General features: G+C 50.6%; 1 long non-coding RNA gene and 1 pseudogene across 1 annotated transcript; one reads left to right on the top strand and one right to left on the bottom strand.

Moving 5' to 3' along the window:
* Window positions 1-124: 124 nt before the first annotated feature.
* LOC122388412 lies at window positions 125-11,692 on the top strand (annotated as a pseudogene).
* A 119-nt stretch (window positions 11,693-11,811) lies between these two features.
* Window positions 11,812-16,423, bottom strand: LOC122388410. The gene is made up of 2 exons (XR_006257786.1): window positions 16,312-16,423; window positions 11,812-12,586 (listed from the first exon to the last, which is right to left on the bottom strand). It is a non-coding gene; the product is annotated as an uncharacterized LOC122388410 (long non-coding RNA).
* Window positions 16,424-18,029: the final 1,606 nt, after the last annotated feature.

Here is an 18,029-nt window from a genome sequence, read left to right as displayed (position 1 = left end):
CCGGGTCGAACACCCCCGGACCTATGCCTGTCTCATGTGCTGGGCGGATCTGCCGAGGACCTGCGAGAAACGGGACTCGCCCGCCGCTAATGGCCGTCGTTCATCCCCATCCATTCTATTTCAGGGGCCAATACCTAGGGAAGCCGAAACCAGGCCAAGCGCTACCTGACCACCAAAAATACCGTAAACTCTACCCGAAAATAATCAAGGATATCGAGGTGAGTTCCCCATTTGACGCGTCATTAGCTCTAATTGCGGACGCCGGGGTGAAAATTGACTCCGCTCCGCAATAGCTCTCTGCGATGTTCTGGCTCATTTGGTCTTTCCGATGATGTTATACTGGTATCAATTACTCAGAATGTCGAAATTATCTTACCGGTGCCGCGAGACAAATTGTTATTTAATCCAGGTACGCTGACTATGTAATAGAAGTGAAAAATATAATACTGAATGAATTACGGTCAAATGTCGATTTATAGCCAACTTTCCACCTGAAGGTAGTTTTCCCTGAAGGTGCGTTGCTCGCTCGGATGCTGCTCTTCTGCAATCACCGCCCTATAATTTACAGAGCACCTCGCGTTATCCACCTTACCTAACAATTACTATCCGTTATATAACGCGCCACTTGCGGTCATGTCTCACCGACTGGCTCCAGTACGCGGAGTAAGGAGCTGCCAGGGGAGTTCGCTGGGCTAACGGGTGTAGTGCTCTGGTGTCGGCTGAGTGCCTGACGGCTCGGGTGGACGGTCACGCCGGGACTGGGCACATGTCGCGTGGACGGGTCAGGGGACTCTGTGGGGAGAGAGGACGCCGGCAGGAGAGTGATAGGGAGAGAGGACGCCGGCAGGACAGGGACAGGCCACGGGCAGAAGAGGGGCAGGCATCTGGGGACCGAGGGCTCATTGGTGGCACTTGCGTAGTACCATTACGGATTGGCACCGTCATCTGTTGAAATAATTCACTGCTTGCTAGCTGGTAATAACGATATTATATACGAAGCACTAAGCAGTATGAAGCAACAAAATGTTTGGGATAACTTACACAAAGGAATTATACGAATACTGCATGGGGGAGCGGGCAATAGCAAAAAATATTGCCCGATGTGACGTCACTGTCGCCCGAGGGTGAAGACCGAAACAAGTGCTATTGCCCGAGGCGAAGCCGAGGGCAATAGCACTTGTGGAGGTCTTCACCCGAGGGCGACAGTGACGTTACAGAGGGCAATATTTTTGCTATTGCCCGCTCCCCCATGCAGTATTCGTTTTATTACATGGCCAACTCTCGGAATCTTTACTTAGTACTCCTTCATCCCGTAAAAAAAATATCCAAACACAAATATCATGGTACAATTGAATGTATTGGATATACAATCATAGCCACGTCACATGTCTACGGCACACACTTAGTTGCTTTACATGTTAAAGTTGAAGATGCAGCCTGTGAAGAGCTGGCCGCCGCCGGTCTGAGGCTCCACTGATGTAGATGCTGTGGTCCTTGCTGTAGATGCTGTAGATCCTTTCCCACCGACGTCAACAGGTACTGTTTCACGCCGTACTTGAAAGTGTGGAGACTCTTCGATTTGTAGCGTTCACCGTCCTTGCGTTTTACAGTAATGAAGAACTCCTTCACAGCGTTGTCCAGGACATCGTTGCTGTGCATGCAGCTTTCAACAGATATGCCTTTTACTTGCAAGAACTCAATGAAGACGTCTCCTGCTGATTTAATCACCTTTTTAGTGCCCTGAGCCCTGCGCGATGAAAATAGCTCATCCAATTAATGCGGCTCCAACAAATTAAATCGGGGTATTTGAACGGACATGTTCAAATGACGGCCCAGTTCTTGATGAATTGACTAGCCAATCACGAAATCAAACTGAACAGTCTGAGAAAACGACGATAAAATTACGACATTTGAATTTTTGTTCAAACACCACTGCGCGAGCAACTTACTATTGACCGTTGACATGGCAACCGCTTCTCACCTTCAGAAAGGTCAGTAACCTGACACTGAAAGGTCAGTAACCTGATGCCGGGCAATAGTAAAAAATATCTCATGCCAAATTAACACAGGAGCCATGTAATAATTATTGTTAGTGCTAATCAGTACCAGTGTCGTCACTGGCCAGTATGCTGCCGGATGCGTTTTTTTTTTTTTTGTCATGATCATTTCTGATTTCCTTTAGCCCGTAGCTGGTACACCGCGGCAATGTCTGGCTTCCTGGGCTTGCTATGGTTGTTTTATTGGCCGGTAGCCAGTGGCTACTAGACGTTATGAACTCGTACCTCGAGGTGTCCTTTTTTGCTATATCGCCTTCTGCTAATATACGCCAATTGAACATTTTTGGTCGCTCAACAGGATGTTTTCCAGACTCTGTTCGAAACATGTTTTAGTCTTCACCCTTGCTTCAAACAAAAAGAATTAATTTAGTCTTCCAAGCAGTTGAGCATTTCATCAGAACGATATCTTCTGAGTTACAGGTACTGCTGATGCATCACATTCAGGGCTGGCTGTCGTTTACAGTTCGTTTCTTAGTGTTGGTTTTCATTTCATGTCATAACAAATATCAGGAGAAATCCTGCACCCACATCAACCCACACAGTAACTGACATCCGTCATCGTCGTTTCCAGAGCATAGAAAACAACTGGCGAACGGGCAAGCACAACCTACAGAGGATAAACTGCCGTTCGGAGACCTCCAAGGGCGTCTACTGTCTGCAGTATGACGACAAAAAGATCGTCTCCGGCCTGCGCGACAACACCATCAAGATGTGGGACAGGAACTCGCTCCAGTGCACAAAGGTGGGTGTCTCCGTCCCTGTGCGGCATCCGGTTCCGACCCGGTCTCTGGAGCCCAGCGCGGCTCTGGCCGACCTTTGACTATTCAAATCAGCGCCGGAAGCTGCCGGTTACAGGTAAAGGCCATTAGAGATTTCTCGCGAAACGTCAGGAACTAACTGGAGTACCTGGTATTGATTCTTGAGTCGTTTCCGGGATCTTTGTTAAAGTCGACCACTTCTTGATATATTTCCTGATCCTAGTTCTAGTTTGCGGTAGATGACCAATTCATGGTATAGGGTGAAGTCGTATAAGAGTACGCACTTAGTGGATTTCTTGCTCTCATTTGTTTAATATTTGAAAGAAAGAAATCGCAAATAGGGAATATTAAAGTTCATTGAATTAGCCATCAACCCATGGGGCAACGATCCTTCAGCGTAAATGGAAGTGGTCTAAAACTGACATTTTCTGAACCGCTGCAGTTGCGTACTCTTACCATATGGGGTGTGTAAGAGTACGCACGCCAGGCGGGTGGAGTACGCAAGCATATGAACACACACCTATGCAGCTTGTACTGTCAAAATGCTTAACTTCAAACTCAGAAGGCATTTAAGTTAATTCGAGTATCCAAAAAGAAAAACATAAAATAAATCTTTCAAGTCTATAAATCAGGAAATAATCATGTCGTGTTTCTTTAAAAAATGCACAATCAAAAGGGAGAATAACTCGTTTTGGAAGAATTTCGGGTACGCATCTGCAATTCACAGTGCTCCATTGATGATATACCTACAAAACAAACGTCATTGAGCGATAGATTAATAACTTTATATTTCTGTCTATTCGATTTAATGTATAATTCTGCGTACTCTTACCCTCCTGAACAGTGCGTGCTCTTACCGTACATGCAATTCGCGCACAAAACAGCCCCGAAACGTTGTGCAAAACTTCGCAAACAGAATATTGCACCGCACAGTATTTCCCCAGAAAACCTCACAAGTTTCCCACAACAATCACGGAAATGTACCTTATCTCAACTGCCAAGTATCAAAATTATTGTACTATACCATAATAATATCATAACGCTCAAAAATAATATTCATCGCCTTAAACTCAACAGCGTCGCCGCTCAACGCCCACGTTCCGTTGGTGACAAGCACGCACTGGCGGCTTCATGTCACTTCATGAACTCGACGAACCCGCGTTGCTAAGCAACCGAAACAGCTGATGCGTACTCTTATCGCCCGCGTACTCTTACCCGCCCTTACCCTACGAGCGTCCTTTGTCACTGTCTTGATCGTTTCACTATTCGTCGTTCTTTGTTTGTGAAGTGTAACATTAGAATCATTCCAAATCCAACGGTCTGGCTAAATGTCTTGTCAGTCCGGCCCTACCATGGTCTACTACACGTGTGTATGGAGAATGCCTGACACTTGTGTTTGCCCAGCTCGGATATCAATGCCATGACTTGGAATATTCCGAGCGTCGTCTGTCGTTTGTGAGCGGTGATTTGAGACCAGCCACCTGTACCCGAGCTCCCCAGTCCCCACCCAGTCCGTGCCGGCGGTGCAATTGCTCACCTAGCCCTGCACCGCCCCTGCTTCCCACGTTCAGCCTCTTCCCCTCCCCACCTTCTATACGGCCCGCTCCTCCCCACCCCACTGACCGTGGCCCCGCGCCGCTCCACAGCAAGTGCTCACCGGCCATACTGGCTCGGTGCTGTGCCTCCAATACGATGACAAGGTGATCATCTCGGGCTCGTCCGACGCCACGGTCCGTGTCTGGGACGTGGGTACGGGAGAGCTGGTCAACACACTCATCCACCACTGCGAGGCAGTGCTGCATCTGCGCTTCGCTCACGGCATGATGGTCACCTGCTCAAAGGTGAGTCGCAGGGAGGAGGGGAGGGGAGGGTACGGGTGCGATGATGGCGTTGGTGGAAAGGTGAGTGATGAGTGGGGATGTAAGAGAACATGTAACTATGTGAGATGAGCTGGTTTATTTAATAGAATGTGAGTGGGGAGTAGGATGGGTTACTTTCCATGTACTGCGCATGGACTATGAAGATTGACTGAAATATTGGCGTTACCGTGGGGCTGTGTTGAGTTTGATGAGATTCTCATAGATAAGTTTGTAGCCTCTTGCAGAGATGTGGGAACAGAGTACGTAATGGGTCATCAGTTCAAGTGTGTGTGGGATGCGGATTCGAGCGTCTGCTCTCAAGTAGACACCGTCTCAAGTGTTAGTTGATGTACCGGTACTCGTCAATTGTTTACGATGGAGAGGGTTGACTGTTCCTTTGTTCCACTTGCTATGAGCTCATCCAGTTAGGCTGTGCGTCACTGAAATGTTTGTTTGTTGTGTCCGTCCGTCACGGCGGTCAGAGGCGCTAAGGCGTTACTATGTACCGTAATCCAGGGGAAGTTTGGTTGGATGTTCTATGCACAAGGAACACCCAGCTGTAGTTCTAAATTCTAATCACAATGTGATAGTCATACCTGCTTCAGCTACGTGCTTAGCTTCAATAACTGTTTGGGTGGGTGTTGAAGTTTGAACCAAAACCAGTCCCTTGCATTCATGATAAACATGAGTTGTCTGAATTGAATGTGTCACCATTGTCGGCTAGCTTATGTCTATGAAACGGACGGATAGTCGAGGGATTTCCGTAACTAGCAGCTGTTACTGCACATGTGCTCGACGCTCATGCTTTACACGCATGCATAGAAATTAGGAGATGGCGTCCGGCGTCGTCTGCTAGGCATCGTATCATGACAGACAATATTGGTAGGTATCAGAGACAGTATCGTGTGGAAAGTCATGACCGAATATTTCATAATATGAGGTGCTAAATCTCTCTTCACATCAATCGCTCCATTGCTGAACGCCTCCATCACTACCTACTACCATAGTGCCCATTTCGGCATTTAAATAACATCTTCTAACATCACCAACAAGGTCTGACGTTCTTACTTCTGTAGACCCTGCGTGGCCATAAACTAGCCCTACATTTCCTCGACAAACTGATAAGCCCCCGTCTGCAGTCTTTCCGGGTGTGACTGTGCCGGGTGCCCCATCTGCAGTTCAGTGGGTCTCTAATTTGCATCACCATTCTGCGGCCACTCGACACTTCACACCCGCTCCTTTGAATTCCTACATTTCCCTGCCAACACGTGTGTCCCGGAAAACAGCCGTTCGCCCGTTCAATATGTATCGTAATATCCGAGTGGCTGACCCGCCGAGAAACACAACACTCAGGACTGGTTTCGGGGTGTGCGAGGAACATTTCCGACTGCTGACGGCTGTGCGTGCGGGGCTGATCGGTTCGGTCAGCTGGCGAGAGGTGACGTGCCAACTGCGCGGCCCCGTCGGTGGCAGGGGGCGTGCGGGAGAAAGTTGCATCATTCCGTCCGGGCGGGGATTGTGGTGGCTTCTGCAACTCGTGGTTTGAGGCAGTGCTGGTAGATGGCGTGCAGGATAAGTGGGCCTCTTGAGTGCGGACACCGGACTGAAATGACATTTTTTTTGTTTGTACTTCTTTCGTTGCGAGAAAACATTCGTTACGTACGAGAAAACAATGTGCGACCTCGGTCTGTTTTGCCTTTGCTTATGAGTTGACCTCTGTCATCCTTGCCAAACCTGAATTTGAGCGAGATTTCAGAACATGAATTCGGGTTGCTTGTTATTACCACTGTCTTTTTTCCGTCTCGCACACAACTTTGCCACAGATGCCCACTTTTGACGACGACCTATGACCTTAGGCGCACTGACTGTCACTGATCTGTAACCACTGACCTCTGTATGACCCTGCAGGACCGCTCGATCGCCGTATGGGACATGGTATCGCCGACCGAGATCAACCTGCACCGCGTGCTGGTCGGACACCGAGCGGCCGTCAACGTGGTCGACTTTGACGAAAAGTACATCGTCAGCGCGTCGGGAGACCGTACCATCAAGGTCAGGACGGGAGAGGGGAGGGAGAGAGCTGGGAGGGAAGGGATGCGTGTGTGCTAAGATGTGTGGGAATTTATTAATACGCTGTTTCTTGTTTGTTTCGTGTTCAATGATAGCTTCATATATCACATTTCATTTTTCCCCATTCCTTCTGTACAAAATTATTGTCATGATGGATTGAACTATAATCATGTTGCAATCAGTAGAGCTGTATTTTGTCTTGACCTGTTCCTGTCAAAGCTGACATTGGTCCGGCTAGCTCCATAACCTGACATTGACACCCGTGTATTCTCCCCGCTCTGCGGCGATCTCCGCTGTCTGTCGCCCCCGCGCCGCGCTCCGCCGCGTGTCACACTGCTCAGCTCCGTTTGGTCGATGGCGGCTCGAGTGCTCCGAACACAGATGGCCCTCCAGGCGGCTGTAAAAGTAGCAAATGGTCCCGGCGGAAGGCAGCGGGGACAAGGGCACTTCATCAGAAACTTCCCGCGACCATATTCCAGGCAGAATGAGCACACAAGTTACTGATGGAAGTGAAATAGGGCATGATTTATGGTGCTGAAATATGGACCCATCGTTTTGATGATGGCTTGTATTTTTAATGACGGCTTATAATTTGATGACTTACAACCGTCATCAGCAGTGTTATGCAGGGTGTTTTGAAACATTTCGTCCGACGCTAGCTAAAATGCTCGTTATGTCGCCGACACGAATTCAGCCAAGGGCTGAACTCAGACTGCGCCTGACACTGATCTGTCATCCCCGCTCTCACACAGCTGTGTAAGTATACCGCCTGTTCGTCACTCATCTATCTGCTCCGTCCCAGGTATGGAACACGTCCACGTGTGAGTTTGTGCGGACGCTGTCGGGCCACAAGAGGGGCATCGGTGCCTGCAGTACGGGACCGACTGGTGGTCAGCGGCAGCTCCGACAACACCATCAGGTCGGTGGGCGTCTGCATGGCACGCTGAGGACCGGCTGGGGAGGACTGAGGGATGGCGACGAGCTCAGGGAAAGCTGGGGATGATATGACTGGTTTGGGGTTGGATGCTTGCCAACGCCACCTACTTAAAATTGCAGCACAGGCAATGCTGCAGCAGGGGAGCTGAGAGAAAGATAGATATCTTTTGAAGTTTTGATGTCAGTCGATTGTGTTTGGTGACAAAGAGATTCTTTGAAAGAGAGCGGGTTGATTCATTCACAGCGTATACCTCTTCCGACGCGGGCCGACTAAGGTTGAAAGTTCTCTTGTCCATGATGTGCTACATGATGTTAACCGCCCTTCCTGCCGCTCTGTCAGACTCTGGGACATTGAGTTCGGCGACTGCCTGCGTGTGCTGGAGGGACATGACGAGCTGGTGCGCTGTATCCGGTTCGACTCCAAACGGATTGTCAGCGGCGCCTATGACGGGTGAGATACGCAGACATTGCCCCGATCGGCTGTTTACTTTTGCAAGCTTTGTCTTTTTGTTGTTCGTGATTTAGAGAATTTCACACTGATTCTCTAAACCATCCGTCTCTTTCGCTACGTGTGTCGCTCACCTCATCCGTTCTGCCTCGCCCCGTGCCCATTCTGTGACGCATCTGTCCCTCCCCGTACCTCTGCAGGAAGATCAAGGTGTGGGACCTGCAGGCGGCGCTGAACCCGCGATCACCAGTGGGCTCTCTGTGTCTGCGCACTCTGGTGGTAAGTTGCTCATAGCGGGGAGGATGGAGGCGATACGGGGGAGGGGAGGAGATACAGGGACCAGGGGCTCCTCACCAGTGGACTCTGGTTCTGCACACTCTGGTGGTAAGCTCCGGACAGAAGAGGACGGGGAACGCCGGCTGCTGGGAAGAGAGAAGCGCGGCAGGGAGGGGGCAGGCGCGGCGGAACCAGGGAGGCGCTGCAGAGCGGCTCTTTGTTCTGTTGTACTCTGAGGATAGCAGTTTGTTAGCATAAACAAAATGTTGCCACCACCAACGTCAATATTCGACATCAGTGCGTGACTGTGACCCGATCAACTGTTCTAACACCACCCGTATGTGTCCTCAGGAGCACACGGGTCGCGTGTTCCGGCTGCAGTTTGACGAGTTCCAGATCGTCAGTAGCTCGCACGACGACAGCATACTGATCTGGGACTTCCTCAACTACACTCCGCCGTCGGCCGGCGCCGGGCAGGAGATGGACGCCGAGCCGTCAGAGGAGGGAGCCGCGGCGGCCGTGCTGCCGCGAGCCGGCGCCGCGGCCCGGCCGCAGCCGCCCAACCTCGACAACTACAGGAAGTGAGTACAGCGCGGTGGGATGGCCGCACGCAGGTGCGGAGCTGCAGACCGGTCGGGCAGTCATGTAAGATCGAAGTTGTAATTTGTGAGGCATCAGCTGCCGACATGTATTAGTGGTGAATGGTAAAACGAAGGCATTAGCCATCGCACATGTTGATATTAACGGATTTTAACCCGGCAGTTGCTGGGGTATTTCGCCACCCGCCGTTTGCTTGGGGGGGGGGGGGCATTAAGCGCCCCCAGCCGATAACTCGAGAACCAATAGGCACAGCGAAACGCACGAGGCGGCAAACGAAAGAAAGCGACGAGACGCTTCAGATGAGTACTTTAAAGTTGAATTTTGAGGTCACAGGTCGGGTCAAGGTCAGGTCAAACACCTGAAATCGGGCTTTCAGTAGCATGGACTTCAGGACTTCGCAATGGGCGCCTCTCGTCATAAACTCTGTCAGAACGGTGCACAATCCTTCATATAAGGCCTAGTGTCAGCTCCATGTAGGGTTCAGTCAAGCATAGGTGAGAGTCAAGGTCAGGTCAACTGGGTAGGCACATATCCCCGAAAATCAAAACTGATATTCGCAGCCTGTGACACATGTGTTATGTGTAATTTTGGGCGTAGAACACGATGGTGACATTCATTTTATCATATGTGTACGTGTTTGGCTCAAAAAGTTCAATTTAAGAAATGCATGTATCATAGTCGTGAAGTAGTCACGAGAAATTGCCAAGATTCAGCTCAAGATTTTGGGAAATGCGGAACGATAATCAATATTAATTGAAGATAGCCATTTGATTGTTCATGGTATTGGCAGTCTAATGGCGTTTACTCCGACCGAGTATTTTGAAACTATGTCACAAACTTCAATCAATTCCCTACAGGTACCCAAAGCGCCGTTTTTATGCTATGGCGCGGCGAAAAAAAGTGGGGGCGTTTAACGCCCCCCCCCCCCCCCCCAGCAACTCGCGAGTTAAGGCATGCTACAAAATTATTCGCACGGTCACTGATGTCCGCTGCATTGAGCACAGATGTCAATATCAGGTGAAAGGTATGATCGGATTTTACTTCTTACGGAAGTAAGGAGGTTAGGGTTAGGTCGATGCTGCTGAGTCTCAGGCACGAACGGGGCAAGTATTGCCAGTGCATGCAAACATACATATAGTTAGTTACTCCCTGCCAGGGATAGGTCCGACATAAATCAGCTCGACATGGGTTATAATTGCCCGAAAATGTTGCTTACTGGACTTGCTAATTTTCTGCACGGCTGTTAATTTATATGTAGCTTCCAATTACCCCATGCTTTTCAAGAGATGCATTCACCTCCGGGCAGTCTATAACGGTCACACGTCATGCATGCGTCTTCACTTCCGTGGAACCTCTACCGGAAACTGAGAGCGAGGGGCCGTTCGGGCCGTCTCGTGAATGAATCAATCGAGAAGGTCAGGGGAGACGAGGTCATAAATCGCGTCGTCTCGCCATAATATACACGAGTCGGCGGCCGGGTGGTCCCACCGTGATCCGCTCCGGCGGTATGACAGAACTGGGTACGGACGGTGCCGCGACCCTGGAACGACTGCACTTCGTGTCTGCTTGTTATTCACTGTGTTTATGTTTATTTGCAAATTTATAGACGTCAGCACTATCTTCTCGTAAAGTTAGGTCGTGGAATTGTCTAGAAAAAGATCCAGATTTATTTACGCTTTTATATATTCACTTGTTTAGTCATGAAATAATCGCGTTAAAAAAAACTGTCGAATATGTCACTTGGATTGTGAAGAACACGGTAACAATTTTTTCTGACCTTTGACGCAGCCTGTGACCTCTTTGGCTCTGAATCTGCTCTGACTGGCCCGTGTTCCATTTTCAGCCAAGAGGGAGATGACGAGTTGATGTGAGCGGGCTCCGCTCGGATAGATCTAGAAGACATTTTAACCTCGTTTATGTTTGGCGCGCGCTGGGCCGGGCCCGTGATGTGCACCGCCAGTTCACAGTGAAGATACACACTAGGGTGTGGGCTAGCGAGTCGGAGCGGCTTCCGAGCGCGAGTAGAGGCCGGCGCGGCGGCCCGAGCTGCGCGCCGCGGGGGGAGCACAGTCTGCCGCCAGCACCGAGCGAGTCGGACGGCCGACTGATCTGCATCTCTGCGCGTGTGTCGGTGTGTGGCTGGGTGTGCACGGGGACGGGTGTCTGGGTCGCGGGATGGGTCAGACCGGGCCAGCGGCGAGCGGTGATGTGCTCTGCTCGCCGGCGCCGCGAAATACGACCCGAGTGTGTGCGTGTGTTTTATCTATGTGACATTTACGTGGCAGCGAATCAGGTTAATTTGATTGCTCGCGCGCGACCCGGCGGTAGCGACGCGCCTTAGGTGCGCTCGCGGCGGCGGGGCTCGTTGTGATGTACCCGAGACTGCTCTCCTGTCTCGGGTCGGCTCGCGCGCTCATGCGCGAGCCCGTATGCGCGCGTGATTTATCTGTCGGCGCGGTTGGCAGTTGATAGGCGCCGCGCCGCCGGCCGGCCGTTCATTCCGTGTCTGCCTGGCTGTCCGTCTGTCTGTCTGTCTGTGTGTCTGTGAGGCGAGCGAGCGACTGTCCGCGGCCGGCGCGTGCTGGCAGCTGGCCGGCGCCACCGACGCCACCGGCGCCCTTTCATGCGTCTCCTCACTGGTCCGACTCCCGATGGTTTGGCATTACAATAAATTGAGTTCGGCTCGCCTCCGCTGATTGTTTGGAGGGGGTCCGGATGTTAACTCTCGCTGTTGCATGGGGCGGGAAATGACCTGTATGCATAGCTGAGTGAGCTTTGCCCAACGCAAACAGTCGTAATGGCGATAGTGGTGTTGCACACGGTCTTTATGTGGCGAAACAGGACGATACGCACTGTTGGGCACGGATAGCGGGCTTGCTGCACGGTTCAGTGACTTTTCAGAAAGCCAATTCATACCTGAGTGCGGTTTCGCCGCCGGTCGTCTGGTCTGGAGATCATAGGACGGGCAGCGGTCACGGCATCTCGTGAAAAGTGTAGCTGCAATACATCCATCAAAAGAAGCCATTTCGTGTGTCCAGCCGGCACGTCATCTCAGAGGGCCAAGATTCACACCAGTAATTTCTGTGAAACATTGATCCTCGGCGGTCTATCTGTTGTTCCTGCGACTCGGCTCGGCGTGCAGTTTATCCCTCGAGCAGGATGTATCCCTGTACCGTGAGCACCGACCTGTCATGTTGAGCCGCAGCTCTGAAGAGGCTGTCGGTGACAGAGGCATCATGGCGGCGCTATCGGACCGCTATATCAGCCACTGGGAGCCCGTTCGCACAGACGTCCTTTAGTGGTGTGTCTCAAGGCCGTCGGCCGGGCTGCAATCTGCACTGTTCACAAGGACGTCTGAGGCGGCTGGGCGTGGGATGGTGTATCTGCATCTTGCAACCTCTCTCATATGATCTCGTAGTTACCTCAATCGTAATCACCGTTATGCATGGTAAGGTTTGAGCGGGTGGAACCAAGCGGAATCGCAGCTTTTCTTCCCGTCATTACGGCTTACTTTTCGTTATACCGCTAACATTTATCTTGTCAACGAGGCTGGTGTCCGACGTGCCTTGTCTCGGGGTTAGCCTGTGGGTATTTAGGGTCACTGTCACGGTATGCCTGGTGGTACGGGCGAACTGGGAGAAATCAAAACTCCAACGCGAAGACACTTGAACCCGGTCGGCTTTGACCTTATGATAGGGCATTACCGCACTCACGGTGAAAGTTGCAATGCAAAACCTATGTTAATGGTGATGAAAGCATCCATGCTTTGGAAAACAGGCACCCCATAGGCTAAGCTCAATACGATAAATTATAATTGCATTCGGTAGGCAGTAGCAGTGAGCACATTCGCTTTGCAGGGGCGGATCCAAGGGGGGGGTCACATGGGTCATGGCCCCCCCCCTTGAGGCCCGGGGGCCCAAAGACCTGCCAGGGGCACCACCGGCCTATCAGGGGTCACAGTCCTGACAGGGGCACCACAGGACCGCCAGGGGCACCACAGGCCTAGCAGGGACACCACGGGCCTGGTGCCCCTGGGCCCTGACAGGACTGTAACGCCCCTGACAAGCCTGAAGTGTCCCCGGCAGGCACGTGGTGCCCCTGACAGGCCTGAGGCGCCCCTGCAAGGCCGGTGGTGCCCCTGGCAGGCCTGTGGTGTCCATGGCAGGTCTGTGGTGCCCTTGCTAGGCCTCTGGTGCCCCTGACAGGCTTGTAATACTAATGCCCTTGGAAGGACTGTGGTGCCCCTGGGCCCTGACAAGCCTGAGGTGCCCGGTCATGACAGGGTCGTGGTGCCCCTGACAGGCCAGTGGTGCCTTGCTAGGCCTGTGGTGCCCCTGGCAGGCCTGTGGTGCCCCTGACAGGCCCAAGGTGCCCCTGCGAGGCCGGTGGTGCCCCTGGCAGACCTCTGGTGCCCCTGGCAGGTCTGTGGTGACTGGTGCCCCTGGAAGGTCTGTGGCGCCCCTGGCAGACTTGTGTTGACTGGTGCCCCTGCTAGGTCGCTGGTGCCCCTCACAGACCTGTGGTGCCCCTGGGCCTTGACAAGCCTGAGAAGTGAGATGCCTGGCTATGACAGGCTCGTGGTGCCCCTGATAGACCAGTGGTGCCCTTGCTAGGCCTGTAGTGCCCCTGGCAGGCCTGTGGTGCCCTTGCTAAGCCTCTGGTGCCCCTGGAAGGACTGTGGTGTCCCTGGGCCCTGACAGGCCTGAGGTGCCCATGACAGGCCCGTGGTGCCCTTGCTAGGCCTGTGGTGCCCCTGGCAGGCCTCTGGTGCCCTTGCTAGGCCCCTGCTACCCCTGCGCCCGAAGAGGACTATGGTGCCCCTGAAAAGCCTGAAGTGCCTCTCGACAGGCCCGTGGTGCCCCTGACAGGCCCAAGTTACCCCTGCGAGGTCGGTGGTGCTCCTGGCAGGCCTCTGGTGCCCCTGGCAGGTCTGTGGTGCCCCTGGCAGGCCTGTGTTGACTGGTGCCCCTGCTAGGCCGCTGGTGCCCCTCACAGGCCTGCGGTGCCCCTGGAAGGACTGTGGTGCCCCTGCCCCTAGGGGTGCTCATGGGCCCAACAGGCCCGTTGTGCCCCTGACAGGCCTGTCGTGTATACTTGCTAGACCTGTGGTGCCCCTGCTTCCTGGCAGGCCTGTGGTGCCCCTGGCGGGCCTGTGGCGCCCCTACAAGGCCGTAGGTGCCCCTGCCAGGTTTGTGGTGTCCCTGGAAGGACTTTGGTACCCCTGACAAGCCTGAAGTGTCAAGGACAGACCCTTTAGACGCCGGGGTCAAGTTCGTCGGACTGACAACGATTCGCTTACCTGATAACGTTCCTGGTAATTACTCACTACTCAGCGTCCATAACATATATACACATAGCACATTCATATATACTTGCTTACAATTGGTAAATGTGGTTGTGGCTAAGAGTTAAGATACTGACTAAAAATAAAAAATAAAAAGAAAAAACCTGAAAATGGGGGCACCACCAAAATGAAGTGGACGAAATCCGTTGAGTTTTTAATTTTGGGTATAGGTAGGGGCACCACTTCGATTCATGACCCTCCCCTTGGAGTTTTCCTGGATCCTCAGCGATCAAACCATATCATGTCAAACCATAAATATATTTCTAATTAGACACAAAAACATCTGAAGTCCACATGAATGTATGTTCAATAATGCCATTAATTCTTGTATAAAGCTCGACATTATTTTACGGAGCCTGGTAAATAAAACATACCTACGTTTTATTCACCACTCATAGCTCGTAACTGCTCTGCCTTCGCTTGGTAGGCCATGCCCATGACATTGACTGATAGTAAGTCGGCGGTTCGTGGTAACCATCCAAAGCTCGATCCCATGCAACCTTCCGTCGACTGTGTGACCGATCTACGTTTTCGGTGGTCGATACATGATGTTTATTGTTTTCCCACGTTTCGAACACACCGGAAGCCGGGACCACTCTCACCCTTTCCACTGGACGTGGTCGGCGAGTCCTCACGAGTCCATGACTCACTGACTCGGCTCCGGGGAGCGAGTTCACGGTCAGAGTCGAGAGGAGCGGATCAGGACCGACACAGGCCCGTCAGGCGACATTCTGTAACGGTGCGGCGCGGGACTGATACGCGGATTGGTGGACCGGCCGGGAAGCCGAACGGCTCCCAGACAGGATGGAAGATTTGTGATCGGTCATGAAGTTTCCTTGGGCCTTTGTATGGTGACAGAGCTGTAAATATATACCCCTATGATAATCACGAGTCACGACAAATTATCGATCAGGCGAGTGCGACGAGCGAGCGAGGATAATAGCTTTCCCGATTTTTAGAACGACACGATGGCCCACGCCCATGTGAAGGAGGCCCCCGATACCGTAAAATAGAATTATCGGACAGATTGCTCTCGGTGACCTCTAAAGGTAAAAGCCATAGGCAGGCTTCGCAGTCCATGCATTACAGTTATTTGACAGAATTTTGACAGAATTTGACAGTCCAGTGGTTAGCTAGGACCATGCGCTCCCGATGCGCGAAATGGACTGGATAATCAAGACCTGGGTCTCCTCCCTCGTCCCAAAATGTAGGGAATAATCGAAGCCTATATATAACATTTAAAACCCTTCAAATAAAAGAAAAAAGCCCTATCGCGGGTAATATGGTAGCGATATGGCAGCAATCAGACAGCCATTTATGAAATTTTCGCGGCAAATTGTGTCGGGAGCACTTTTGTGATAAGATTACTCATTTACTGGATTTGATGTATAACCGCTGTTTCGCTTTAAACAAGCACGGATACACGAAAAGCACTTGTCTTCTTGCATGGAAAGCTGTTGTATGCATTCAAATTCACCACTTTGAAATGCTCCTGAATCGTATCCATTTATGGAGACAGCACGTCAAAATACGTAGGAATGTGAAACAATTATCATTGATATGTGCTTAGGACGTAAACTTGACATATACCGATCTGGCATCAACAATTAATTCAGAGAACTCGAAGGCTGTATCAAGAGCAATGAGCAACCACCAATTGAGACCTATTTTTGAAAACAGCCGTAGGTAGTTCCGCGACCTTCCCTCATTCGAAAATCAGACGTTGGTAGGGTCAACAACGACATGAAATATAATCCATATTTCATCCTCTTTCGAACCTTACAACTCTCATTGCTCCACAATTAATGCAAACATGTGAATTTCAGCAACTTATGCTTCAATGTTACGAAGTAGAACACTTTAAACCCAGCTAAGTATCGCATGCTTCCAATAGTTACAATGCAAAATGATGGCATTTGTAGGAAAGAATAACATATAAAGGAAACATATTGCATTATGCTACCTGCATTGTCCTTTCTTCTCGAATTAAATCACTTTTAAGTACAACTTCGTCATTGCATTGGTCATCACCACAAGTCACGAGACAAAAATGGAGGGGATGTTACGGAAATGGCGCACTGCCGCTTGTACGGTTTATATTTCGAAACAGAATTGATGGGCATAATAAGCCATTTTGCACTAATTGATAAGATTCACCCGGCAGTGCAATAGAAAACTTATCTACCATATATTATAGATCAATCAGTGTTTGGGGCTACCAATGTCTCATTTTTCAGCTACCTCTTTACCACAGTGACACTTTGCATGGTGACACTGACACATAAAGTACTGAAATTCACACATTTGCATTAATTGTAGAGCAATGAGGGTAACACAGTTCGAAAGCAGACGAAACATACATTATAATTCAATTTTTAGTTGACCCTACCAATGTCCACGTTTTCGTAAAAGGCGCCTCATCAAACTTACCCCCGTCCAACTTCAGCACACAGTTGACATTTGGAGACCTGTGCCTTCTCTCCCTGTTGTTATTTCCCAATAAATTTATACTTGATGGATTTAGAAATTCATTTTCTTTCGAAAAATACTACATTTTATAAGTTTCAACGCCTAGGTATCGATATATTTGAGAATAACTGAAGGCATGGCGATTCTTTATATAATTACAAAATTCCTGGCGAAGACGAATTTAGATAAGGATAGTAAAAAATATGTATTTATGAAATCACATAGGATGATTGTAGACAAACTTTTATGAAAATCTATAATGTAGTTAGGGAGAAAGTATCTTGCAAGTTGTGCTAGCAACAGTTGTCAAGACCTGAACCCGTTGCCCGCATGCTGAAGGTATTTCTCGGCGTTACCTAGTGTTTTTATATACCTTGAGATTACTGTTTATCAAGCTATATATAACGGCTTATTATTTCAGTTTTAGCCGTTAAAACCTGTAACCAAGCCTGATAAAGTATCTTATATTGCCCAATATTGCCTGCAGCCAGCTTTTGCCGACAACTTGGGTATTATTTTCGTCAGTCAGTCGGGACTGGGACGGCATTTCAATTCAAATTTGGCGACTCGGCGCAAGGCCCTATATACCAAGCGACAAAGCCAAGATTCTTACAGAGAAATTAAACAAAGTAACCGAGCAACGGGTTGGCTCGTGATCGCGCAGTTTGGACTGCACGATTTTCGCTCTTGAGAGATCTATGGTTTGCGCCTTGCGGAGCCGAGTTTACGTCTTGTGCAAGCCTTAGAACCCCGCAACAGACAGGTGAGAAGCTTCATTCGTATCAAGGCGATTCAGATTGGCGAACGTGAACATCCCCCCCCCCCCCATCAGTACAAGTACAAGTAGCGGCGGAACACCTTCTGCCTGCCTGGGGGGCACTGCCGACTTTTGGTCCCATTCTTTCCATGCAACGCCCATAGGGCTAATGTTAAAATGCCAAAATCAAAGGGGGAGGGGGCACGGTGCCCCGGTGCCCTCCCCGTTATGTCCCCCCCCCCTACAGCGAGGCACGTAGTCTTCAATCGTAACACTCGGCTGTAGAAGCAATAAGTTGTCATGAAAGCTGTGCAGCTGTTTTGGTTTTAACCCGCGCCCCAGTGGCGGTCTCGGCCAACTTCGCCCTAGTGAGGGGGGGCATATGTTACCACCCACCTCTAACTCAAAAACTAAGAGGGCTAGAAAGACGCGGTAAAAAGCAGTCGATAGCTCTC

This window comes from Amphibalanus amphitrite, unplaced genomic scaffold (genome assembly GCF_019059575.1).
Source record: "Amphibalanus amphitrite isolate SeventyFive unplaced genomic scaffold, NRLGWU_Aamphi_draft 000321F_arrow, whole genome shotgun sequence".
Lineage (NCBI taxonomy): Eukaryota > Metazoa > Arthropoda > Thecostraca > Balanomorpha > Balanidae > Amphibalanus > Amphibalanus amphitrite.
The sequence above is the reverse complement of the archived record's forward strand: the minus strand, read 5'-3'. Positions and strand labels throughout refer to the sequence as shown.